We start from the raw sequence: 27178 nt of genomic DNA on the forward strand, positions 1-27178 counted from the left end.
CGGCGGTGACGTCATCGCGACGCGGCGGCGGGCCCCACCCCCGCGCCCCGGCGGGCCCCGGCCGCTCGGCGGGGTCACCGCGGCGCCCCGGCCCTGCTGGCGTCCAGGGCGTTGGACCGGCCTGAGCGCGGCGCGCGGTGGCGGCTCTGCGTCGACGACGCACGCTTCCTCCGCCGTGGGGCTTCGCACCTGTGTCCCGGGACCTGGAAGGATAAAGCCGCTGTTTACTGCGTGCTCGTGAGGCGCGCGGTGTGCCACAGGCGGCGTTTCTCCTTCGCCGAAGGTCTGCGGCTCCTACAACCTCGAATTGTTTGGCGTGCCAAATCCGTTATCTTCCTAATCTGCCCAGATTTAACTGAAGTAGAAACTGAGTGGATGACAGGAGACACCAGACTGCAAGAAAACGTTTCCTTCTAGAGGAGGCACCCAGGTGTTAGTTCAAGTGGCAGTGACTGCTTTAAATTGGCTTCCTCAGCAGTAGGGCGAGAAATGCCGGAAATTGGGCAGCTTCCCGAGAAATATGATTTAAGGGACACGAAAAACCATCTCTGTCCAAAATTGCCTAACCCGAAATTTCCAACTTCAAGTAATGAAATAGATAAAAAGAAACACGGAAAACAGAATAAGGGAGAAAAATCTAGAGAAGAGGAAAGTCAAGGCTACAGGTACATAAAATAAATTTATTAATATTTATTGAGCTCTTTGTGCCCAGCTCTGGGCCAGGTCAACATCACAGCGATTCTTTGGGGGTATACTGAAAATTAAAAGACACGCTCTTCTTACGGTGAGCTTAGGAACAAATAAAGTTAATGACACATGTCAATAGAGTACACGATCTTGCAAGATAGAAAACAAACTATAAAACTCATATTCATGTCTTTGAATCAGCAATTCCCCATTGAGGAATATCTTTCAATAATGTGACCTGAAAAGGAAAAATGACGCGCTCCAAAATATTCATAGCATATTATCCAAACACCAGAAAGATGAGGAGAAAAAAAATCTAATCAAAGGGAAATGGCTACTTAATTGATGGCATATTAATCTCGGGAATTCTTATGTAAATAACATGGCAATAGTCTAATCAATTCATTTTTGAAAAATGCCAAGTTTGTACGTGAAGATTACAATTATATAAAATGTGGTTTTGCACATAAAGATTAAAGGAATGAATTTGAAGAAACGTAGTTTAATATTCCTTTCATTCTTTCCAAGACAGTTTTGTCCCCAGTGTATTCCTTCCACTTGGAACTGCATGTCTTGTAGTCTTGCCCACCACCTGAATTGTAAAAGATGCACTGAGTACATGAATTAAGTACTTCCATCAAATTAAGTACTTTGGTATACAATATGTTTTCCGTGTGGTTCCTAGAAACAAAAAATTTAACAGAAGTTTAAAACCCTCACTCTCCTTTTTTAACATCATAAAACTATTCTGGAAGGTCATTTAACAGTCTATGTCAAGTCTTTGAAAAGTTGCTATCTTCTGATCTAGCAATTCTACTTTAGGAATAAAAAGAATTTTACCCGAGACTTGGGCAGCTTAGAAGGGTATCTATCCTAATGTTATGTGGAGTAGTGAAAACTGGAAACAAATTGTTCAATATTGTGGGAATGGTTACATATACGTGGTATATTATATGACAGAATATTATAGAATCATCAGAATTTTATTTTTGAAAAATATTAAATGAAGAATATATAGGCCAAGGCACGTGTGCCTGCCATACCCATTCTTCCAAGAGGTTCCTTCTTCATAATTTACCTTATTGATACTCTATAAGCCCTCCTCCCCTTGGCAGCTTATTGGACTAGAATCTAATTACAGTCAATCTTTAGGAAGCTTGTTGAAGCTCTACTCAAAAAACTCCTCATGATGAAAGATGGATTGGGTGGATTGAATAATGGTTTTAAAAAAGCACAATGGGAAGGCAAGCCCTGAAAAATCAGAGAAGATATGAGGAGTAGCAGTTGAATTAAATAGAAGTAGCAGGAACAGGGATCTCTAAAATAACTGAAAATTTAAAAAGCAGAATGCAGAAGTGCTGAGAATGAAACAATCAATGGTCGAGGTTGCTAATAATAATAAGTAGCATGTAAGTAGCATGTGGTCAAAGTGACTAGCTAACAGTGATGCCTACAGAAGTTTAGAGGAAGGAGAATTTCCTGAGATCATAAATGCCTTCAAGAAAGGCTGGGTCTTTTAAGGACTAAAACGATTTGGATAATTGAAGAGGAGGTGTTGAGTTGGGAAGACAAAGTAAATAAGGGCAAGCGAGTTAAGACATAAGTGGAGAGTACTGAAATAGATTAATAAATGTATTCAGTCCAGTAGAAAACAGGGAAGGCAGCTAGAGTTAAATTATCTGGAGAGGGTTAGAGCGTTAGTAAATGATGAATAATGAGATAATGTTTGTAGTTTAGCCTTTATATTTACTATTACTATTTATTCAACTGCTATTTTATACCTGGCTCTTACTACTTAGGCTTAAATTATGGCTTGCCTTAGCTCCAGGACCTCTCTTGCTGCAACCTCATTTTCACAAAGCTGCCATAATCATTCTTTGCATGTAATTTTACTTTTACTTTCTTTCCTTTTTTTTCTTTTTTTGCTATCTCATCAAATCTAAGCTTTTTATTATGACATTAGAAAATATCTCCATCTCTAATCACCTTCATCAACTGACTTCCCCAAACTGACCTATTAACATCCTCAAAATCAGTCTTTCCCCAAATCAGCCTTTGGACCAGTAAGATGCCAGTCACCTTACCGTCTCCCACACTTCAGGCAATTCCCTCCTTTAAATCAAGCCAGATGTTTATCTTCTAAATAGAAGAGCCTTCAGCTTCCATTTTTGCAAATCATTACAATCCACCTCTTTCAGGGCTGGTCTAAGCTCTCACCTCCTGCGAACTGCTTTCCTAGTAACAACCAGGCTCCCAGATCCCCATCCCTCACCCCCCACTAATACATTATTATGCAGTCACTGCTTTTGTTCTGAGTTCCGCGCCTAATTCTCCCTATTTGCATTGTAAACTCTTTGGGGGCATGGACTGTGCACTTGCTCCATTGGTATATACCTCTCCCTATCTCTTAGTGCAGTGCTGGCCAAAAATAAACTTACAGTAAAATTCCAAATTAATTAACAAAATCAGAAGTTCCCTGGTATGATATGGATTTGTGGAGGTGATATTTAGGATTTTCCCTGGTTTCCGCAGTCCCCATATTGGGAGAAATGACAATTTGCTCTTTTCTCCAAAGTAAGCAGATAATTCTCTAAATAAGATAAAAATTTAAATAATGAATCTAATACCTAAATAGTGTATAGCTAAATTCCAAGGCTATCTCCAGCTCCTGAAGTGAATCCAACACCAAGTGGTTTTGTTTCTTGTGTTCTGAGAGGAGTGAATGAATTAAACAAATACAACATAAATTAAGTAAACTTTTAGATCTGCTTTTTTATGTCTTACATCAATGTTTAGACTTTCCTTTCCAGCGTTTCATGAACCTGAGAAATATCTGAGTCCTAATTGTAGACTAAAGAAAAATTTATGAGTTCATAAACTTTTAGGGAGCTACTCCCAAGAATTTCTAGTTTTTACAGACTGAATTCTATGGAATAACTGAGATTAATTTAACAAACATTTTTGAGCACCTATGTGCCTGGGACCATGCCCTCATTTCAGTGTTAGGAGGAGGAGAAGGACTGAATGGAGGAAGTGGGTGAAGAAAATACTAGAGGGTTTAGACCTAAAATTTAATTGACGTTTACCAACACAGGCAGTTACATTTCTTAAAATGTTCAACTAACTTAGATTTGTTGCAAATATCTAAGAAAGGAGTTGAGAGAGTAGTGGTGAAAAAAAGAATAGCAGATGACAAATAGGGCATCAGAAAGTGAAGAGAGAGGAAAGTATACAGAAAGAAAATATTTTAGAATCAGACTTTTCTAACTCTAAGAAAGAATGAATGAGAGTGGTGGCAGATAGCAGAGGCTAACAAATAGTACCAAAACTGATTTGCTTTTTAAGTACCTTTAAGTGTTTATCTAGTGGTCTGTAAGGAAACTTGTACCTTGGAGGTGAATTTCCAGCATAGATCTACTGGGAACAAACTCAGGGTTTGGGCATTAATGGAAGCAAAATGTGAGACTCCCCTTTTAACATTTTAACATTCTCCCCTTTTAACATTCTCTCCACCTCCACCCTGCTCGAATCTCAGGGATCCTCAGGCTGCCTATAGCCAGGACTTTACCTCCGTCTATCAAGGCCTTTCTTTCTTCCCTCCCATTAAAACTGCTCTAGGATCTTTACCTTAACCTTCCATTTTCCAAGGAGCCCAATTATCATGTAGTAAATTGATCTACTTGTAAATTATCAGTGTTTAATAATGGTTTTTGCATTTCTCTCTTTTTTAAGGCAGTGTTTTAGTGGGATCTCCTGTAGATACCCTAAGTATGGAGTTTCTAAAATGAAATTTTAAGTACACAGATCAGTGGGATAGATATTTTCCCAGGTGAAGGTGTTTTCCAAGGATAAGCTATAGGTGAAAATTATATAGCATATGATTATGTATGATTATATAACATATTTACCTAATTGTAATCACAATTTATGACAGTATATCTAGTTATTTTTAATTCTTTGAATATGTTGATGTTTTATCTCATCTCATCTATGAAGTTAGGAAATTAACATCTGTCCTATCTTCCTTACAGGAATTTTTTTTTTTAAGATTTATTTATCCCCCCGCCACACACACACACCCTGCTGCTTGCCTTCTGCTCTCTATGTCCATTCATAGCACATTCTTCTTTACCTGCTTGTCTTCTAGGAATCACCGGGAACCATTCCCAGGACCTCCCAGTGTAGGGGAGAGGCACTCATTACCCAGGCCACCTCATCTACCTGGTTTGCTGTATCTCTCACTGTCTCTCTTCTGTGTCTCTTTTTGTTGCATCATTTTGTTGCATCAGCTCTCTGTGCTGAGTGGGCCAACTTGCTTTTCACCAAGAGGCCCCAGGGAATTGAACCCGGGACCCTCTATATGGTAGACAGGAGCCCAATTGCTTGAGCCACATCTCCTTCCCCACAAGGATGTTTTAAATAGCAAATGAGATTTTGCATGTGGAAACTCTTCCTAAAAAGTAAATGCATTTGTCATTATTATCTCTCTTAGAAATATTACCACCCTATAAAGCTTTGTGAGGTCAGGCACTGAGTTTTGTTCATATTTATAATCTCCATGGCAGTACAGAATCTCACACATGGTAGGTGTATAGTATTTCCTTAAATCAAGTGCTTCTGTAATAAAATAAATTTCTTCTTTGGAGAAATGTCTGTTTAATTGGAGGATAAATAGTATAAAGGCTATAATTAATTACAGTACTCTGAAAAAATATGTGAGGCCGGCTAGAACAGGGAGCTAAGGGGAAAGGAAGGTGCTGTGGGAAGGCTTTAGGGCAAGATAAAAAGCCTGTCTTACGTGAGCCTCCTGCTTGTGGTTCCCCACCTGTGCCTGTACCTATCCCTTGTTGTGAAGAAACAGGTACATACCAACAGCATCAGAAAGTCCTGCCCACAAGGAGGAGGTGACCACCAAAGGACAAGTGCCTGAAGTCAACAGTTACCAGAGAGGCCCATTCCTCACCTATTGCATAGGGTGAAACTTTCACCACTATTTCCAGACTGTTTTTAGCATACCTAATAAAAACTCATTTACCAATAACTCCCCATTCCTCCCCCCTGGTAATCACCATTCTGCTTTCTATCTATAAAATTGCTTATTCTGATTACATCTTATAAGAGAAATCATGAAATATTTGTCCTTTTGTGTCTGGCTTATTTCACTCAATATGATGGCTTCAGGATTGATCCAAGTTGTAGCATGTACCAGCACTTCACTTCTTCTTACGACTGAATTATATTCCATTGTATGGATATACCACATTTTGTTTATTGATTAATCTTTTGATGGGCTCTTGGGTTGATTCCACCTTCTGGTTATTGTGAATAATACCTTGATGTACAAATATCTGAGTCCCTTCCTCCCTTCCTCCCTTCCTTCCTTCCTTCCCTCTCTCTCCTCCCTTCCCTTCTGTGGAATTACTGGATCATATGGTCATTCTGTGTTTAACTAGAATAGTTAACATTTGGAACTGCCAAATGTTTTCCACAATGGCTGCACTATTTTTCATTCCCTCTAGCAATGTAAGAGGGTTTCTATTGCTCCACATCCTTGCCACCCCGCTAATACTTCTTAATTTCAGTTAAAAAAAAAAAATAGCCATCATGGTGGGTGTGAAGTGGTATCTCATTGGCATTTTAATTTGCATTTCTTGAATGGCTAATGATGTTGAGCATCTTTTTCATGTACTTATTTGCCATTTGAATTTCTTCTTTGTAGAAAGTTTCCTTCCATTCCTTTCTTTCGTAGTGTTGTTATCAAGAAAGGATACTGTATTTTGTCGAATACCTTTTCTGTGTCAATCAAGATGATCATGTGATTTTTTTCTTTTCATTTATTAATGTGATGTATTATGCTGATTGGTTGTGTCAAACCACCCTTGCATGATAGGTATAAAACTCACTTGATCATGGTGAATAATTCTTTTAATATGTTAGATTTGGTTAGCAAGTATTTTGTTGTGGATTTTTGCATCTGTATTAATTAGGAAAATGGTTCAGTAATTTTCTTTTTTCATAATCTCTTTATCTGGCTTTGGTATTAGGGTGATATTGACTTCATAGAATGAGTCTCGTAGTGTTTCTTCCTGTTCAATTCTTTGAAAGAATTTGAGTAAGACTGGTATTAAATCTTCTTTTAATGCTTGGTAGAATTCACCTGCGAAGCCATCTGGTCCTGGATTCTTCATTTTGGGGAGTTTTTGATGACTGTTTCTATCTCTTATGTTTGGTTTTTTGATGTATTCTATTTCTTCTAGGGTTACTGTAGGTTATTCATGTGTTTCTAGGAATTTTTCCATTTCATCTACATTGTCTAGTTTGTTGGCATACAGTTGTTCACAGTATCTTCTCATTATCTCTTTTATTTCTGTGGGGTCAGTAGAAATGTCCCCCTTTTCATTTCTGATTTTATTTATTTGCCTCTTTTCTCTTTGTTTATTTGTTAGTCTAGCTAGGGGGTTGTCAATTTTATTGATCTTCTCAAAGAACCAGCTTTGGTTTTGTTGATTTTCTCTATTTTTGTTGTTGTTGTTCTCAGTTTCATTTATTTCTGCTCTATATTATTTCTTTCTTTCTGTTTGCTTTGGAATTAATTTCCTCTTCTTTTTCTAGTTTCTCCAGTTTTTCAGTTAGATCTTTGATGTTAGCTCTTTCTTCTTTTTAAATATAGGCCTTTAGGGCTATACATTTCCCTCTCAAGACTGTCTTTGCCTTCACTGTATCCTGTAAGCTTTGATAAGTTGTGTTCTTGTTTTCATTTGTCGATTTTGTTAATCTTCTAAGAACTAAATTCTGATTTTGTTAATTTTCTCTATTATTTTTCTTAATTTCATTTATTTATGCTGGTATTTGTTATTTCATTCCTTCTGCCTGCCTTGGGCAGAGTTTGCTTTTCTTTTTTTGTTCCTCCAGCTGTGTAGTTAGGTGATTGATTTTAGCTCTTTCTTTTATATATATATATAGAAAGATTTATTTATTTCTCTCCACCACCCCCCACTCCTTGTTGTTTGTGCTTGCTGTGTCTGTTCATTGAGTGCTCATCTTTTCTTTTGGGAGGCACTGGTACCAAACCATGGACCTCCCATGTGGGAGGGAGGCACCTAATCCCTTGAGCCACCTCCCCTCTCTACTTTGCTTTGTCTCTCATTGTGCTTTCCTCCTTGTGTCTCTTTGTTGTATCATCTTGTGTCACCTTGCTGTACCATCCTGTTGTGGCAGCTCACTGTCTTGCTCACCTTCTTTAGGTGGCACCAGCAACCAAACCTGGGACCTCCCATGTGGTAGGCAGGCATTCAACTGCTCAAACTGCATCCACTTCCCTCTTTTTTAATGTAAGCATTGAGGGCCATAAATTTCTCTCTTAGTACTGCCTATCCTGCATCCCATAGGTACTGATATTTTGTGTTCTCATTTTCATTCATCTTGAGATATTTATTGATTTCGCTCACATTTTCTTCTTTGACCTACTAATTATTTAAGAGCGTGTTTAATTTCATGTTTATGAATTTCCCCATTATTCCTGTTGATTTCCAAATTTATTCCATTATGATCAGAGAAAGTGTTTTGTATATTCCTAATCTTTTAAAATTTATTGAGATCTGCTTTGTGACCCAACATATGGTCTGTCCTGCATAAAGATCATTGAGCACTTCAGAAGAACATATATTCTGCTGTTTTGTGGTGCATTGTTCTGTATATGTCTAATAGGTTTTGTTTATCATATTAGTCAAACTCTCTGTTTCTTTATTGATCCGTTGTCCAGTTGATCTCTCCAATGATGAGAGTGGTATATTGAAGTCTGCAACTATTCTTGTAGAGACATATAATTCTTCTGTTGAGGCCATTGTTTGCCTCATGTAATTTGGGGCATTGTGGTTAGGTGCATATACACTTGTGATTGTTATTCCTTCCTGGTAAACTGCCCCTTTTATTAATATATAATATCCTTCTTTGTCTCTAATTATAGCTTATAGTTTATTTCATCTGATATAGGTATAGCTACTCTAGCTTTTGGTTACTGCATACATGTAATATCTTTTTCCAGGCTTTTATTTTCAATCTATTTTATATCCTTGGGTCTAAGGTAGGTCTCTTATAGACAACATATAATGGCTCTTATTATTTTATCCATTCTGCTAGTATGTGTCCTTTGATTGGGGAGTTTAATATATTAACATTCAAATGACAGTTCTTTGCCCATTTTGAACTTTGGGTTTTATCTGTCATAACTTACTATCACCATTCTTTTTATACTTTTTGTTACTTTTACTGATATCTTCATTTCTAAACTCTCTTCCTAGCCTCTCCTGTGTTTTTTTTTTTTTTCAGGCTGTAGCACTTCCTTTAGTATTTCCTGCAAAGCTGGTCTCTTGGTTACAAACTTTCAGTTTCAGTTTATCTGTGAATATTCTAAACTTGACCTCATTTTTGAAAGACAGTCTTGCTGGATGTAAGATTCTTCGTTAACAGTTTTTCTCTTTCAGTATCTTAACTATATCATACCAGTTCTTTCTTGCTTCCACAGTTTCTGGTGAGAAATCAGCACTTAATCTTATTGGGCATCCCTTGTAGGTGAAGAATAGCTTTTCTCTTGCTGCTGTCCTGATTCTCTCTTTATCTTTGATATTTGATGTTCTGAGTATGTGTCTCAGAGTGGGTCTATTTGGATTTATTCAGGTGGTTGTATGTTGTGTTTCTTTTTTAAAAATTTTATTGTCTTTTTTTTTTTAAAGATACATAGATCACACAAAATGTTAATTAAAAAATATAAGAGGTTCCCATATACCCCACTCCCTCCGCACCCCACCCGCATTGTGTTTCTTGGACATAGATATCTAAGTCCTTAAATAGGGTCAGGAAATCCTGTACCATTGTTTCCTAAAATATTTCTTCTTCTCCTTTGCCTTCCCTTCTCTTTCTGGGGTATCCATGACATGTATGTTTGCACATCTCTTGCCATCATTTAATTCCTTTAGATGCTGTTCAATTTTTTCCATTATTTTCTTTATCTGCTGTTTTGTTTATTTGCTTTTGGAGGTCTCGTCTTCAAGCTCACTGATTATTTCTTCTCCCTCTTGAAATCTGCTATTATATGCCTCCACTGTATGTTTTATTTTATTTATTGTGCCTTTCATTCTCTTAAGACCTGCTATTTTCCTATGTATGCTTTGAAATTCTTCTTTGTGCTCATCCATTGTATTTTTTTAATGTCTTTTATTTATTTTTTCCCTTATCTCTCCCCATCCCCACCCCCAATTGTCTGTTCTCTGTGTCCCTTTGCTGTGTGTTCTTCTGTGTCCATTGTATTCTCATTAGGCAGCTCCAGGAACCCATCCTGGGACCTTCTGGAGTGGGAAAAGGTGACCATTCTCTTGCTCCACCTCAGCTCCCTGGTTCATTGCATCTCATATTGTTTCTTCTCTGTGCCTCTTTTTTGTTGCCTCATCTTGCTGCATCAGCTCTCCATGTGGGCAGCTCCACTCCTGGGTGGTCTACCCTCCTGTGTGGAGCTGCACTCCTTGTGCAGGGGCCACTCCTTGCACAGGGTCACCCCTGTGTGGGGCAGCACTACTTGCACAAGGCAGCGCTTTTTGTGGGCCAGCTTGCCACATGGGCTAGGAGGCCGTGGGTAACAAGCCCTGGGCCTCCTATATGGTAGGCAGAAGCTCTATCCATTGAGCCATATCTGCTTCCCCCATTGTCTTAATATCCTTAATTTCTTTAGCCATCTCACTGAATTTGTTAAGATTTGTTTGAACATCTGTGATTAGTTGTCTCAATTCCTTCATGTCATCTGGAGGCTTAGTGTGTTCCTTTGACTAGGCCATATCTCTCTCTTTCTTGGTATGGATTGTAACTTTTTGTTGGTGTCTTGGCATCTGATATATTCTGGGCTTTCTATTTGATTGGTTTTGTGCTACAGGCCCTCTTTGATACTTGATTCAACTTAATTTGGAACTTTATAGTGGTTCATGTTTAGCCAGTTGAATTTTTTCAGCTCCTTTTCATCTGTTTCTTGGCCTTTCTGTCTTGCTGGTTGCAGAGTAGGAACTGAGGATGTTATTGGTACTATAAACTGTGGAGGTTGAAGCTGCTCATATTGCCCCAGGAACCAGTGAAACTTCTCCCACCTTTCTCCCCTGCCATGGGTAGGGATGGAGCCACAGCCATATGCAATAATCCAAGCCTTGCAGGCCAAGACTGTCTGTTGTTGCCTGGGGAGACTGATGATGCTCCATGTCCCTTCTTCCCCTGCCTGGGGCAGGGATGGGGTAGGGATGTTGCTGTAGGTGTGAGCAGCAAACTAAGATGTGTGGGTCAAAACTGGCAGTTGCCCAGATAGACTGAGGAAGCACCAACTCCCCTCCCCTACCCAGCCAGGTGTGGGGATATAGCCACAGATATGCACAACAGTCTTGTCTATGTGGGCCGAAAGTGCAGTTATCTGAAGAAGCTGAGGGAGCACTCCCCCTCCTGCTCCCTGGCAGGGGCAGGGATGGAGCCACAAGTGTGCCCAAGAATCTAGTCTTTGTGGGCTGAAAGTGCTTGCAGTTGCCTATAGAGGCTGAGGAAACACTGCTCCCCTTCCTGTTCTGTCAGATTGGAGTGGAGTCACAGGTGTCCAACAATCCAGTCCATGTGGGCTGAAGGCCTGCAGTACCCAGAGAGGCTAAGGGGGGTGGGATGTCGGGGGGTGGGATGTCGGGGGGTGGGATGGGGTTGTAGCCACATCGGTGTTCAACAGTCTAGTTCATCCTGGCCCAAAGTGCTACATTTGCCCGGATTGGCTGATACAGGTTCCTCCAGCTTCCTGCCTCCCAGAGGCAGGGATGGACCCTGGGCTAGGGCAGCAATCTGACCTTGGTGGAAAGAAGCCAGTCCCTACCATCACTGTGATTTTCAATTAGTCCCACTTCCCTTCATGCCAGGGGCAGTGTTAAAATGGAGACTGCTAGCCTCTTTCCGACTTGGACAGGTCCAAACTTTAGCTGTTCTTAGGATTGGACCTCGGACAGTTGAATTAAAAAAAAAACAATTTAAGTTTATCATTCATAAATGAACATACATAAACAAGTGTATAGTAAAATTGTGAACTTATAAAACAAACATGCATATCATCAGGCAGGGTTCCCATATATAACCTCCATAAATACCTTGCATTGTTGTGAACATTTGTAAGAAATTATAAAAGCATGTCACCAAAGTATTACTACTAACTATAGTCCATATTTTATATTTGGTATATTTTTCCCCCAGCCAACCCTATTATTTTTTGTTCATTAACCATATAATTTATCTAAAGTGTACAATCAATGGCATTTGGTATAATGACCGAGTTGTACATTCATCACTACAATCAATATTTAGTCACTGAGTTGTGCTATTCATCACTATAATCAATATTAGAGCCTATTTTCATTACTCAAAAAACAACCAAACCACTATCATATCCATATTTAGCACTACTAATTACAGTCTATGATGTGCTTTAACCATTTCCATTTATTTCCATTTACGAACAACTTTTTTTTCTAATTTTTTTTTTACAAACAACTTTTTACCAATTTTTAGCCAGCCAAATTTACTAACCAGTAGCTGAAATCAGTGCCTGACCATCTCTTCCTTCCCCATTTTTGGGAAATGGAGCTTCCATCTCCAGCTAGAGAGATCTATTCACACATCTTCACTGCAGATGGGCAGTCTCCTCCTTCAGTTCTTCCAAGGATAATGCAGGATGCTTTTCTGCCCCCCACCCCCTAAAAGAGGTGATTTAGATAGCTCTGGGCGATTACTGACTACACTGTAGGACAAGCTGGCTCTTGGAGCTTCTTATTTTGCTGCCATCTTGCCCCTCCTTGGATGTGGCCATTTCTTGTTCTTCTTGGAAAAGGGAAGAGATTGGTGAAGGCTGAGTTCACAGATAAAGTCTTGTCCAGGAGCTGGATGGAGGATTTCAGGTGCAGATTCATTTTAGGTGGAGCATGCACACCATGTCCCCCTTGGGACTTGGGCAGGGAGGAAAGGGTAGAGGGAGAGCTGGGGAGGCAGGGCAAAGGGGACTTCTAAGGAGAGGCCTGTGGTTTGGGGGGTGTGGCTGAGCCCTTAGTGCAGGTTGCCGTGCTTGTTCTCTCTTGAGAACAGATTTTCTGCTCACTGCGGTGGCTACTGTTACAAAAACTTCTGCTTCAGGACTGACTCTGGTACCACAGCCTAAAGTGGTCTAAACTTGCCATTTAAGGCCATAACTGAGAAAGGAGAATTTCCTTCTGTCATTTAGCTATTTGTTTTAGTCCATCTTGTATGCTTTTTCTTCCTCAATTACTCCATTAATGAATTTTTAAATTTAGTTGATTTTTTGGTAATGTACTCCTTTGACTCTTATCATCTTTTCTTTTCTCTATATTTTTAAGTTATTTTCTTAGTGGTTACCTTTGTAAATACAATTAACATCTTAAACTAATAACAACCTAGTGTGACTAGTATCAACCTAGTTTCAGTAGTAAACAAATTCTCTACTCCTATATATCTTTATCCCTCTCCCTTTATACTGTTATTGTATCAGATTACATCTTTACATTGTCTGCCCATTAATAAAGATTTTAAATGTTATTTTACCCATTTGCCTAAGTCATAAAGGGGTAAGGAAGCAGATGCAGCTCAAGCGATTGGGCTCCCGTCTACCATATGGGAGGTCCAGGGTTCGATTCATGGGGCCTTCTGGTGAAGCAAGCTGGCCTGCGTGGCAAGCTGGCCCGAGTGGAGTGCTGACCTGCGCAGGAGTGCTGACCCATGCAGCAAGCTAGCACAAGTGGAAAACTGATGCAGCAAGATGATGCAAGAAAAAGAGACCCAGAGAAGAGACAGTAAGAGACACAACAGACCAGGGCACTGAGGTGGTGCAAGAGATTGAGCACCTCTTTTACACTCTGAAAGGTCCCAGGATCGGTTCCCGTGCCACCTAAGGAGAAAACAAGCAGACACAGAAGAACACACAGCGAATGGACACAGAGCAGACAATGGTGGGGGGGAGGTGGCGTGAGAGAAATAAATCTTTTAAAAAATAAAGGGGGTAAAAAGCATTTGGTTTTCCAAAAGTAAAAAACAGAGGTTTATATTTATCTATGTAGTTACCTTTACCAATGATCTTTATTTTTTCTATGGCTTTGTGTTAACTGTTCAGTGTTTTAGAGCAGCCTGAAGGATTCCCTTCAGCATTTCTTATACGGTAAGATAATGAGCTCTTCCAGCTTTTGTTTTTCGGTAAATGTCTTAATTTCACCTACATTTTTGAAAGATAATTTTGCAGAATATAGAATTTGTGATAGATAGTTTTTTTTCGTTAAGGGCTTTAAATATGGCATCCCACTGTCTTCTGGCTTATATGGTTTCTAATGAGAAATCCACTGTTAATCTTATTAGGGATCCCTTCTATGTAACAAGTCACTTTTTTTTTTCTTTTCTCTTTTTTTTGGAAACAAATCAATTTTACTGATACATACCAGCGAAGCATACAGCTCATCCAAAGTGCACGATCAATGGTATTTGGCACAATCAGCTGTGGACAGCAGGGGAAGCATAGAGAGATCGAGAGATGATGGATTTTCTTGTTTGTTTGTATATTATTATTATTATTTTTTTTTTAAAGATTTTATTTATTTATTTAATTTCCCCCCCTCCCCTGGTTGTCTGTTCTTGGTGTCTATTTGCTGCGTCTTGTTTCTTTGTCCGCTTCTGTTGTCATCAGCGGCACGGGAAGTGTGGGCGGCGCCATTCCTGGGCAGGCTGCTCTTTCTTTTCACGCTGGGCGGCTTTCCTCATGGGCGCACTCCTTGCGCGTGGGGCTCCCCCACGCGGGGGACACCCTTGCGTGGCACGGCACTCCTTGCGCGCATCAGCGCTGCGCATGGCCAGCTCCACACGGGTCAAGGAGGCCCGGGATTTGAACCGCGGACCTCCCATATGGTAGACGGATGCCCTAGCCACTGGGCCAAAGTCCGTTTTCCTGTATATTATTATTGAAATAATGAAATGCTCTAATGAGGATTAGGTGATTATTGTACAACTATGTGATTGAACAGGTCACTTCTAACTTGCTGCTTTCAAAATTCTAACTTGGATTTTGACTTTTTGTTATAAAGTATCTTGTTTATCTCTTACAGTCTCTAAGAGTTTCTTTGGAGTTCATGGGACTTCCTTGATGTGTATATTCATGCCTTTCATCAAATTTGGAAGTTTTCAGCCATTATTTCTTCAAATATTTTTTCTGCCCCTTTCTCTCTCTCTTGTCCTTCTGAGACTCCAGTTTATATTGATATGCCTGATGATATCTGACAGGTCTCTCAATCTCTGTTCCTTTTTCTCCATTATTTTTTTCTTTCTCCTCTTCACACTGGATAATTTTAATGGTCTTGTCTTCAAGTTTGCTGATTCCTTCTTCTGCATGTTAAAATCTGCTGTGAGTTTTGTATTTCAAACTCACCTTGTGAGTTTTGTATTTCAGCTACTGTACTTGCAAGTCTAAATTTTCTATTTGGTTCTTTTTATAATTTCCATCTCTTTATTTTGTTCAGACATTTTTCTAATTTCCCTTAGTTCCTTCTGTATGGATTTCTTTAGCTCATTGACCATACTTAAGATAGTTGATTTAAAGACTTTGACTAATAGTTTCAATATATGAATTTCCAGGGGATGGTTTCTGGCAAATTCTGTTTTTTTCCTGTGAATGGGCCATACATTACTGTTCCTTTGTATGTTTTGTAATTTTTTTTGTTGTTGAGAACTGGACATTCTGATTATTCTTTTTTTGTAACTCTGGAAATCTAGTTTGCCCACTCTTCAAGAATTGCTGTATCTTTTTGTTTGGTTTGTTATTATCATTGTTGTTGTTGAGGACTGGAGCTGTCAACAATTTGTGACTTTTCCAAACTATTTTTGCTTCCAAAAAGCTAATTGGAGGGAAGCAGATGTGGCTCAAGCTGTTGGGTGCCCACCTTCCACATGGGAGGTCCTAGGTTCCCAGTACTTCCTAAAGAAGATTATTAGCAAGACAGTGAGCTGATGCAATGGGCTGGTGCAGAGAGCTGATGAAATGAGACGATGCAACAAGGAGACACAACAAGGAAACACAAAAAGAGACAGAACAAGCAGAGAGTTGAGTGGCTCAAGCGATTGGGCACCTCTCTGTCACATGGGAATTCCTAGGTTCAGTTTCCGGTGCCTCCTAAAAAAAAAAAAGAAGACAAGCAGACACAGAGAACACACAACGAACAGACACGGAGAGCAGACAGTGAGCACAAAACAATGATGCGGGGGAGGGGGGAGAAATAAATAAATCTTTAAAAAAAAATCCTTAGGAAAAAAAGGCTAATGAAAAGAGGAAAGAAAAACAAATTGCAACTGCCTCTTTAAGGCTTCTCTGCCACTTTAGCCTGAGTGAGGTTGGACAATGGTTGCCCTCAAAGGCAGTCCCCTAGTAATCAGAAGTAGTTGATCAAAGCAGTGATAGTGAACAGACCCTTTAACCCTAGATTTTGGAGTCCTAGGTCCTTATACCCTACTCAGACACCAGCAAGCTGCACCAGGTGCCTGAGCTACAGTCTCCACTGCTGCTTGAGAAGCAGTTGGGTGATAGGGGATGGTAGCCACTGCAGGGAGGGTGAAATTCACCAGTGTTTACTCCAGTTTATCAGCTTCTTCCTTCCACTCTTCCTTGGATGCTGCATAGTTTTTCCCTAACTCCAGAGTTTTTTGAAATAGTTGATTCAGAAAGTTCCTAACACTTCTATAGCTTTTTTGGTGGAGGGAGTGATTCCTAGAGTTCTCTATCCTCCCATCTTCCTTATACATATTTGTAAACCCACTATTTTTTAAAAAGTAGAATAAATCAATTGTAGGTGGTTAACTACAGTTGTTTATAATAATTATTTACATCTTGATTCCATCTAGTTTCAAACCTTTTAGAATTTGTAATCCTGCAGTATTGCTCCTGGGTTGTCAAAACAAGAAAGCTGAAAAGAAGGCAGCTATTAATGCAGTACGGTACTGCATCATATAAAGGAAAACACATATTCAGGATATATGTATGCAATAAAAAGAGCTAGCAGCTCTCATGTTCAAGAGCAAGGATGATCACCTGCTTTTCTCTGCCATCTTTAAATTCCTGCCTTTCAGGACAAGGGTACTCTACCAGTAGCAATCACCGGTTCAGTCATGATTGGTAGTGTCTGTAAGCCTCTCTTTCCTCAGCTAAACAGAGATTAACAATCCTAGAAAACTACATTTCTGCCAGAAACTCTTAAAGGAAAGGGGTGTTGTATTTTAAGTAGATATCCCCTATCTATTTCTTTTTATCTTCTGTCCTGAAACTAGTGTTTCCAGAACTAAGCAGAACAGAGGCTTGAGATAGGTTTCTTAATTTTTTAAACTTTCTAAATATGTGATTCCTGATCTTCAGAAAATTAATGAAGAGTCAAGCGTAATCGAAAAGAAAGTCTGAAATATAACATGTAGTGGGATCTTTTTAGTAAGTATAAAGTCTTCTTACTTTTGTTTATTTGCATGAAAAGCCTAAAGTCCCTCAGGAATGCTTATAGAAAAAATTTGTATAGAGTCAACACTAAACACTTATGAAATTATCTCTGTACTTTTTTTTTTTAAAGATTTATTTTATTTCTCCCCACCCCCTTGTTGTTTGCACTTCCTGTATCCTGTATCTGTTCATTGTGTGCTTGTCTTCCTTTTTTTTTTTTTTAAGGAGTCAACGGGAGCCGAACCTGGGACCTCCATGTGGGAAGGAGGCACCTAATTGCTTGAGACACCCTGCTCCCTGCTTTGTTGTCTCTTTCATTATGTTTTCCTCCTTGTGCCTCTTGTTGTGTCATCTTGTTATGTCAGCTCGCCGTGCCAGCTTGCTTTCTTGCTTGACTTCTTTAGGAGGCACAAGAAATCGAACCCAGGACCTCCCATGTTGTAGGCGGGAGCTTAGTCGCTTGAACTACATCTACTTCCCTGTACTTCTTTTCTTAAAAATCAATGCAGTATTAAAAGATGGCTTAAACATTTAACTTATCATTTGTATATACTGATAACATTTTGTTGAGTTAATATAAAATGTGGTCTTAACATTATCATTAATCAATTACAAATTTAAATTGAACAAAATAAATATAGTTCTGACTAGCCTCAGAATGAATAATTTCCCCCTTATTGTTTTGTCTACTAATGATCTACATGTATTCAAGATTAGGGGTCTTCCTACAAAAAGACTGACAAAGTAGACCTTTGCCATGTAGGTGTGATGAAATACCAGGAAAGGGCAAATTTTTTTGGCTCAAGTTACATATATTTATAAATATATATATTAAACAAATTAAGACCTCAAGTTAAAATGCAAATCTGTGAGGGGTAATTGTTAAACTCATCAGTTCTAATACCTTAGTACAAATTAGTAAATTAGATAAATTAATAGTACTCTGAAACGGGAAACAGATGTGGCTCAAGTGATTGGGCTCCCATCTACCATATGGGAAGTCCAGGGCTCGATTCCCAGGGCCTCCTGGGGAAGGCAAAGCTGGCCTACATAGTGAGTAGGCCCTTATGGAGTGCTGACCCACATGGTGTGCTGACCCATGCAGGAGTGCTAGCCCACACAGAGTTATGGCCTGCACAGATAACTGGCACAGCAAGATGACGCACCAAAAAGAGATATGGAGGAGAGACAGTAAGAGACACAGCAGACCAAGTTGCTGAGGTGGCGCAAGAGATTGGGCTTCTCTATCCCACTCCAGAAGGTCCCAGGTTCGGTTCCTGGTGTCACCTAAAGGGAAAACAAGCAGATACAGAAGAGCACACAGTGAATGGACTCAGAGAGCAGACAGTGAATGCAAAACAATGAGGTGGTGGTGGAGGGCAGAAAGAAAGAAATCTTTTTTAAAAAAAGAAGTAGTACTCTGAAGATAAAGGGAAACAGGACCAGAAATGTTGACTGGGTCTGAGGGGGAAAATGAGAAAGATGCAAGGATGTTAATTTTTATGCTGGAGCTTGGAGGCCTGGTCAAGAGTGGGGCAACATCAAGACAGTGCTTCTTTGGGGAAATAGAAGGGCTCTGATGGAGGACAAAACATTTTATCTAGGACTAGCTCTAGTCAAGAAATCTAACGCTCTATCTACAGAAAACTTTAAAACTCTAAAAGACTTTTTATAATCAACTCACTAATCAAAACAAAAAAGAACCTTCTTTGCTAGTTATCTGAATTGGAGTTGTGTGCATTTACACCATATACCATAGCATGTCAAAACATATGTTTTTAATAGGGCCAACCTTTGGAAAAGTTATATAACCTATTGGTTTATGATTCTCTGGTTTCCTCTTCTACTCTTCTCCTCTCTTTGGTTATACCAAAGAGAATTTGAATTTTTCTCTGTGCAGGCAGGTGATTTAAAGAGTGAGATGATTTAGGTGTAACTGCATATGTATTGTGTAAAGCCCTGAAGAGCTCATTCCTTGTCTAAAGGAACTTGTTGGTATTACACTTTCTGCTTTTCAAATATTTGTTGAGATCTTTTTTTACCATCACTGTACGGGCCAAGTAAAACATGACTCTTGTCTGGATTTGGTCTGTTTATGCCCAGTTTGGGAATTCTGTTTTAAAGGATAAGAGATAAAGTTTCTGCTTTGAGGACAGTGAGGAAGACACAGTGTGGAAAAAGTTATGATAGTGGCACACATGCTGAAATTCTATGATCCATCATTCCAATCACTCTTTTACATATACCCTCAACTATCCAACCCCTTTTTTCTGGCAAAATTTCTATTCTTATCAAATTCAGCTACTCTCTAAGTACACCCAAGCTGGTTTATGAGGCTGGAGGAAAACACTTAACAGTAATATGATAACTGTCACTCCTTTGATGTTGGGCACTATCCCCCATCATTCTATTTTCAACATAATAGGCATTTTCATGTCACTCCTCTACTCAAAACCCTCCAAACGCTTTCTATTGCAAAGTCCTTAAAGTGACCTACAAGGGCCTATGTGCTGTGGCACTGCTATACTTCTTTACATCATTTCTTTGTTCTTAGAACAGAGCAGACTCATTCCCTTATCAGGCCTTGGCACTTTTCACTTACTGTTCTCCCTGCCTGGAATGATCTTCTCCTTAATATCTGTGTTACTAATTCACTTTCTTCCTTCATTTAATTGCTCAGATGTCACTTTTTCTGAGGTGTTCCCTAACTACCCTATTTAAATGTCCCTCCCCAGTTCCCCCACACACACTCCGTATCCTTCCTTTTCTACTTAATTTTCTACAAAGTGTTTCTCACCATCTACCCTATCATATTGTTTACTTATTTGTTAATTTATTATCTGCTTTCCCAAGATAAGAATGTCAGTGCAATGAGGTCATGGACTTTTATCTGTTTTGTTCACTGCTATATCCCAAGGCCTGGAATATAGCACTTTAAAAATCTTTTTGAATGAATAAATTAACATAGAGAGTCAGGCTCTGATATTAGTAATTTATACTGGATATCTGGTTATGTTTTCCTAAAAATGTATTAGTTTGACATTTGTATTTTAGGTCATTTAGCTTTAGTTGTAGAATGAAATACTTTACCTTCTTCTGAATAAATTAGATTTTCCTGATTCATCAAAAAAGAATTGTGCCACTGCCGTAGAAAGTTTCTCTCTCTTATTGTACTTATCAAGTCACATAGTGGTTATTTACAAGCCTGTCCCTCTCCCATTGAGCTTGTAGAAAGCTTAGACTGTGTTTTATTCATCTCTGACTCTTCAAGGTCTGACACACAGTTGACCACAACTTAGCTATGTGAGTTTGGGTAAAGAGAGGGAATTTTACTGAGTCCAGATTTCCTAATTCTAATATTAGGGTGATTTTATCTACTGTACAGGATTTACCTAAGATTTAAATGGAGCAGTATATGCAAAAAACTTCCTCCAAGTTCTCGAACATGTCCTGTCCTACCACAGGTCTAGTAACAGGCAACTCCTCAAACCTGTCCTCCCTCATTTCCATTTCATCTCAGATTACATTGATTTCTTCTGTTTATCCCAGTGTTAACCTAATTTCTTTCCTGTCTAAATATATATTTTTTTGTTTGTGGGCATATGTGATGATTTTAGTTAGTAATCAATCCAAATAAACCCAGAGTCTCTGTCAGTGTATGTGCCCTAAACATGTCAGTGGCCATTTATTTTAGGCAGATAATTTTAAAATTTTACTTATATTCTCTAAATACTTCTACAAAGGTCCTCTTATCCTCCCATGAACCAGAAGGAAAAAAGAAAAAAAACAAAAATGGATGTATACATATTTGAACCTCAACTACAGTAATTTCTTTTTACTTTTCTAATTCCAACAGGCATTCCCACATACCTGAACAAATCTTGATGAAAGACAATTGAATTCATTTATAAATTCAGATATGTTTTTGAGGTATCTTTCAAATCCATAGTTATCAAGCTCTTCAAAAGAAGACTCAGATATATTTCCTGTTTCCAGGCTCAAATTTACCAAAGAAATGTATTGTAGTAATGGAATTTCACAAAGAAGCTGTGTCTTTTTCTAATAAGGTCAGACAAAATACTGCTTTATTCTTGGCTCTGAAACAAACAAAAGTTTATTATCCTTGTAAAGCAGGGTTGGGGTCGGACAGAGAATGGTTCAATAGAAAGTTTTGAGGTAATCTCAGTTCTGTCATTATTAGCTAGAGCATGATGTTTAACTTCTCTGAGCCTGTTTTCTCAATTATGACTTGAGTTCTATACCTATTTAGCAGGGCATAGCGTTGGTGGAGGGTACTGGAGTCTGGGCTTCTAGGTTCTTGGCTTATGTCACATGAAAGAATTTGAGAATATGCCATAGGGCAAGGGAGTGAAGAGTTTGTTAGAAAACGAGAAAATGAGAAAAGTACACAGTCCGAGGCATGACTGTGGGTGTGCTGCAGGGTGAGAGTTTCGTGTGGGGGCCCCAAGTTAGGCCTTTTAAAACCTTTACTCCTCCCTGTTCATAATGCTGGGGAGGGACCTCACTGTTTGTTGTTGTGATTGGTTACCCAAGCTTCTCAGGGGGCCAAAGATGAGACCTTTTGAAGGTATCGGGGCATGTCCTTGACCCCGAATGGGATTCTCCTTCCAAAAGAGAGGATTCTTGTTCCAAATGGGATTCTCCTTCCAAATGGGATTCTCGTGGCTGGATCTCATGGTATCTTTCCAACTTTATTTTTGGCAGTCTTTTCCTCAGGGGAGTTCCAGGCAGACTTTTGTGGCCACATGTCGCGCAGCCCTGTTTTCTGCCTGGTCTCAGCTGTGACTCATTTTCTCTCTCCCTAAACTAACCTGCCCCAACAGTGAGAATTAAATGACAGTGTATCAGTATATTTAAGATACCTAGCACATGGTGATATAAAGCAATATAAATGTTAACTATTGTTAAAAGAGAAACAATTTGTCTACAATCTCTTTGAAGAACTTTGGTGCTCAAGTCCTAACTTTAATTTTTATATCCTAGAATGCCTTTACCCTTCTCTGTAGCTTGCTCTCAAGAGCAAGCAGCTGATCAGACAGGGTCAGATTTCCTACTTACTTCAAAGATATATTCATGAAAATTTATAGACAAACTGTTTTATGGGTGGAACTACCCCAGTATTTTATTCAATTATTTTACTCTAACTGCTTTTCAAGGTTAAACAGCTGCATTTAGGACTACAGTCCTCAGCAAATGATCATTAATGTGAAAATTAACTTATTAAAAACTTCATGGAACCTATAGTTCAATTAGATTATGGCATTTTTACCTTTTAAAAATTATTTTTAAATATTTCAAGGATAATTGGTCATGTTGGTATGTATACACAGAGTAAAGATTTAATTCATGGTCAGATTCACTATAGTTGATTCTGGTGGCCATGTTCCTAAATATATTCGTAAAATGCAATCAGAGGTGATTTAGATCTTGAATCAATGGTTCTTTTTACAGACTAGAATTTCAGTCTACTTTTTCTGACTGTTGGGAATACTGTGTGTTACTGATATCTTACTAAAATAGGGTTCTAAAGAAATAGAACCGACAGTTTACTCATATATACACATCATAGATACATGTAAATATTAAGAGATTTATTATAGGAATTGGCTCACATGACCATGCAAGTCTGAATTCCATAGGGTAGGCCTCACATTGGAAACTCTGTGAAGTGACCTTGAATTCCTCAGGAGAAACTAATTGACTGGAGTAGACATAAAGATTCTTTCTGACTCCTGAAATCCTCAGTTTTCCTGATTGGATGGGGAGTCTCCCTTCATTGCTGAAGGCAATCTCCTTGTTGATTTTAGATATAATCACCACAGGTGCAATCAACCAACTAATGTTTTAAATCCAAGAAATACCCTCACAAGAGCAATCAGGCCAGTGCTTGCCTGATCAAACAACTGGACTATAACCTAGCCAAGTTGACACATGAAATTAACCATCACACTCACTATTTATGTCTTCTCTACTAGGAAGTGCTAACTGAATTAGGAATATCAGAGAGGATGGAAAGAAAAGCAAATGAAGATATTTCAGAAGATTGGATTTGTATGCTGACTCAGCTATTTACTAGCTGTGCAACCTCAAAAATGTCATTTTAACCTTCATGCTTCTTATTTTCAATATCTGATTATGTGATTATGTGAAACTGATTATGTGAAAACTTTGTAAGTTATGAGCTGCTACATGAATTTCAAGGTAAATTTTAAGTTCAAAAGGTGGACAAATCATGTTACTAGTTAATTTACAATTTATATTGACATAGTAAAAATCAGATGTGATTTGTATTTTTAGAACTATCTGCTACTATGTATAAGACAGACATTTAACAAAATTTTAGTATGATAAAAGGACCCAGTAAATGTTAAATGCTATTATTATTTAATATTATTATATTCTAAGACATGAAGTACTTTTTTGCTAAGCTTTTCCTTTCTCTTTCATATCTTTGTGCTCTTCTTTTTCACTGGCCTCTTAACACTCTTTCAAACATGCACAGATGGCCACATCTTGAAAGAAATTGCTGTTTCAACCACCTTATTTCTCTTCTCCCTTATATCATCAAAGAGAAATCTGTCTTAGGAGATTTCAGTGACATAGAAATATCTAGTTGGCATGCCATATTTTACCACAATCACTGTATGTCCGCACCCTACTATTTTTCTTTTTAAGGAGGTACCGGGGACTGAATCCAGAATCTTGTACATGGGAAGCAGGTGCTCAATCACTGAGTTACATCTGCCCCCAATGAGAGTTGGGTGTTTGTTTGTTTGTTTAGTTTTTGAGAAGTACTGGGGACCTAACCTGGGACCTTGTACATGGGAAGCATCTGTTCAACCACTTGATCTACATCCACTCCCCCTTTCATTCTTGAAACACTAAATTTTTATACTAAGACCTAACCATGATCCTTTGTGCATCAGGACAGAAGAACTGTACCTGCTATTGCTCCTGCTGCTACTATTACTGTTTTACTTAGTAGTTTTTTTTTTTGAGATTTGTTTTATTTATTTCTCCCCACCCCATCGTTATTTGCATTTGCTGTGTCTGCTTGATGTGTGCTGGTCTTTTTTTTTTTTTTAGGAGGCACTAGGAACAAACCAGGGACCTCACATGTGGGAGGGAGGAGCCTAATCACTTGAGCCACCTTTGCTCCCTGCTTTGTTGTGTCTTTCATTATGTTTTTGTCCTTGTGTCTCTTGTTGCATCATCTTGTTGCATCAGCTTTCTGGGCTAGCACATTGTGTCATCTTGCTGTCTTGCTGGTCTTCTTTAGGAGGCACTGGGAACCGAACCCAGGACCCCCCATGTGGTAAGTGGGAGCTCAATCGTTTGAGCCACATCCGCTTCCCAGAAGTCAGCTTTTTAAAACATCTTTTGCTAGTAGTTATACTTATTTACTGCTTGCTATTCTCACAACAATCCTAGGAGATCAGTATTATTTTAACCCTATTGAGGTTTACTATTGAGGAAACATGCTCAGGATTTAATAAACTAGCTTAAAGTCATAGATCACAGCAGGATCTGCTCCGGGAAGTGTTAGATTTAGCAATGGAGCACAAAATCTTTTCTTAACTTGATCATATAATAGCATGCTCTGTTTTCTCTACTTAGGTTAAATAAAGTGTATTTGTTTTATTCCATTTATCTGTAGTTTGACAGAGTACTGTACTTCATTTCTGAAGAAGACTTTCATGTAGTTTTTTACCTAGGTTGTCCATTTACAGTTTTATCTGATACCCTTTGTAATCACTTTCACCAAGGATAAGAGAAGGTGGCTTAAAGAGCCAATTGTGATATGTCACTGACTTTTTTTTCCTTTTCAAGGTAACTGACTTTTGTAGGAATGGAAATTCAGCCTTGAATTCATTCAAACTAGGATCCAACCATTTGCACTGATTTGAAAAGTATAGTTCAAATCTGGATTCAATTGATGACAACATCAATTTTAAATTAAGCTGAGTGGATTTGATTGACACCATTGTAGTGTTACAGTAGGATTTACATACTTTAGTTACATATATTTTGTTTTTTCTCAAGTAAATGCATAACAACAGTGTGATTCAGCCACCAGAGATTTTCTTAAGGTTTTGATTGGCATGCCAGTGTTAACAATTGTGACTTAAGCATTTTTTATTTCAATCTGAATTAGCAGTTCAAATACAACAATAAATGTTTTTCATGGTTGTCAGCTTTAATTAATCTAATAATAAAACTCCTGAGGATATTTTACCACTACTTTTGTTTGTTTTTTTAAGATGTATTTTTTATTTATTTCTCTCCCCTTCCCTTGCCCCCAATTGTCTGTTCTCTGTGTCCATTCACTGTGTGTTCTTCTGTGTCTGCTTACATTCTTGTCAGTGGCACTGGGAATCTGTGTCTCTTTTTGTTTATCACCTTGCTGCGTCAGCTCTCTGTGTGTGCAGCGCCACTCCTGGGTGGGCTGTGTTTTTTGTGTGGGCGGCTCTCCTGCAGGGTGCACTACTTGCTCAGGGGGCACCCCTACATGCGTGGCAGCACTGTGCATGGGCCAGCTCACCACACGGGCCAGGAGGTCCTGGATACCTCCTATATGGTAGGCAGATGCTCTATCAGTTGAGCCATGTCTGCTTCCCTACTTTGTTTTTAACTGACAGATCTGAAATATAATAAAGACATGGCATTTGTCTTACAAACACATTAAATATGTTATCTTTGATTTTATCATTCAATGTACTCTTTTTTTTCAGAGACATTTGGTTTAGTCCTTTAGGATGTTTTAGTATCTAAATCTTTTACCTATCTGCCAAAATGCCTTCCATCATTTGACTAACAAAACTCATGGCTGGAAGGGCAATTATGAGTTATCCCAAAGATATATTAATGTTATCGTTTCAATAGAAATAGAATGAGGAAAAGAGGAATTATGCATCTTTAATAATGCCTTTCATTGCAGAACAATATACACCACTCCAAAATGATTTTTATATACATTCTCTTTCTTCTTACTTAGCAATCTATCACTGAGGAAATTAAGGTATTAAGTGACTTGTCTGAAGCCATGGGCTCAAGGAAGAAATAGAAATGTAGGTGAGGTAGGGATCAACTGGTTTATAACAAGATTTTTCTTTTGTTGCTCATCTGAGCTGTATCATTTACTCCATCTGTGTTTGATGTGAAATGTATTGATGATCACAAGTCAATTTCTCTATTACACTCTGGGATATAGATGTGTTCTAATAAGCACCAACATTCCAACCAATAAAGATAAAATATTTGTTCTGAATTTTGCAGGTGAGTTTGCTGAATTTGGGGGTGAAATGACTGATTCAAGGTGAAACAGTGGGATACTTAGCTTCCTGGATTTGAAAGCAGGGCTTTTTCTACCAGGACTTGGTGACTGAAAGGATGGAAGGGGAAAAAGAGGTGTCTTTAAACAGTTCTTCCTTTGAATAATGAAAATTTGCTTCATCGTTAATTTGCCACACTGAACAAACTGTTTTCTCCATGATGCCCTCAATCTTTTTTATATCTTGATGAAGCTTGAAGGCCATAAATAGCTTTGTTTCCTGAGGAAATACCTCTAACTAAGAAAATTCAATATCCTAGATCTTTTTTTTCTATTTTTAATGCGTATTTGTGCCTACCTGTGAAAGATTTAACATTTCTAAAATACTTTTTGTCCACACCCTCTACTCATCCGCAGTTCCTAATCTCCTCCTTTTCTTTTACTCCCTCTTTTGGGTAATAGAAGCATTACCTAGTCATCTCTCTCTTTTTTTTTTTAATCTAAGGTCTCTTCTTTTTTAATATTATTATTTTTTAATTTCTCTCCCCTTCCCCCCCCCCCCCCAGTTGTCTGCTCTCTGTGTCCATTCACTGTGTGTTCTTCTGTGTCCACTTGTATTCTTGTCAGTGGCACTGGAAAACTGCATCTCTTTTTTGTTGCATCATCTTGCT

General features: G+C 38.7%; 1 long non-coding RNA gene across 1 annotated transcript; it reads left to right on the plus strand.

Moving 5' to 3' along the window:
- Positions 1-36: 36 nt before the first annotated feature.
- Positions 37-26504, plus strand: LOC131280636 (uncharacterized). The gene is made up of 2 exons (XR_009188310.1): positions 37-665; positions 23212-26504. It is a non-coding gene; the product is annotated as an uncharacterized lncRNA (long non-coding RNA).
- The last annotated feature ends 674 nt before the right edge of the window (positions 26505-27178 follow it).

The sequence above is a fragment of the Dasypus novemcinctus genome, chromosome 12, assembly GCF_030445035.2.
Source record: "Dasypus novemcinctus isolate mDasNov1 chromosome 12, mDasNov1.1.hap2, whole genome shotgun sequence".
In the NCBI taxonomy this organism is placed as follows: domain Eukaryota; kingdom Metazoa; phylum Chordata; class Mammalia; order Cingulata; family Dasypodidae; genus Dasypus; species Dasypus novemcinctus.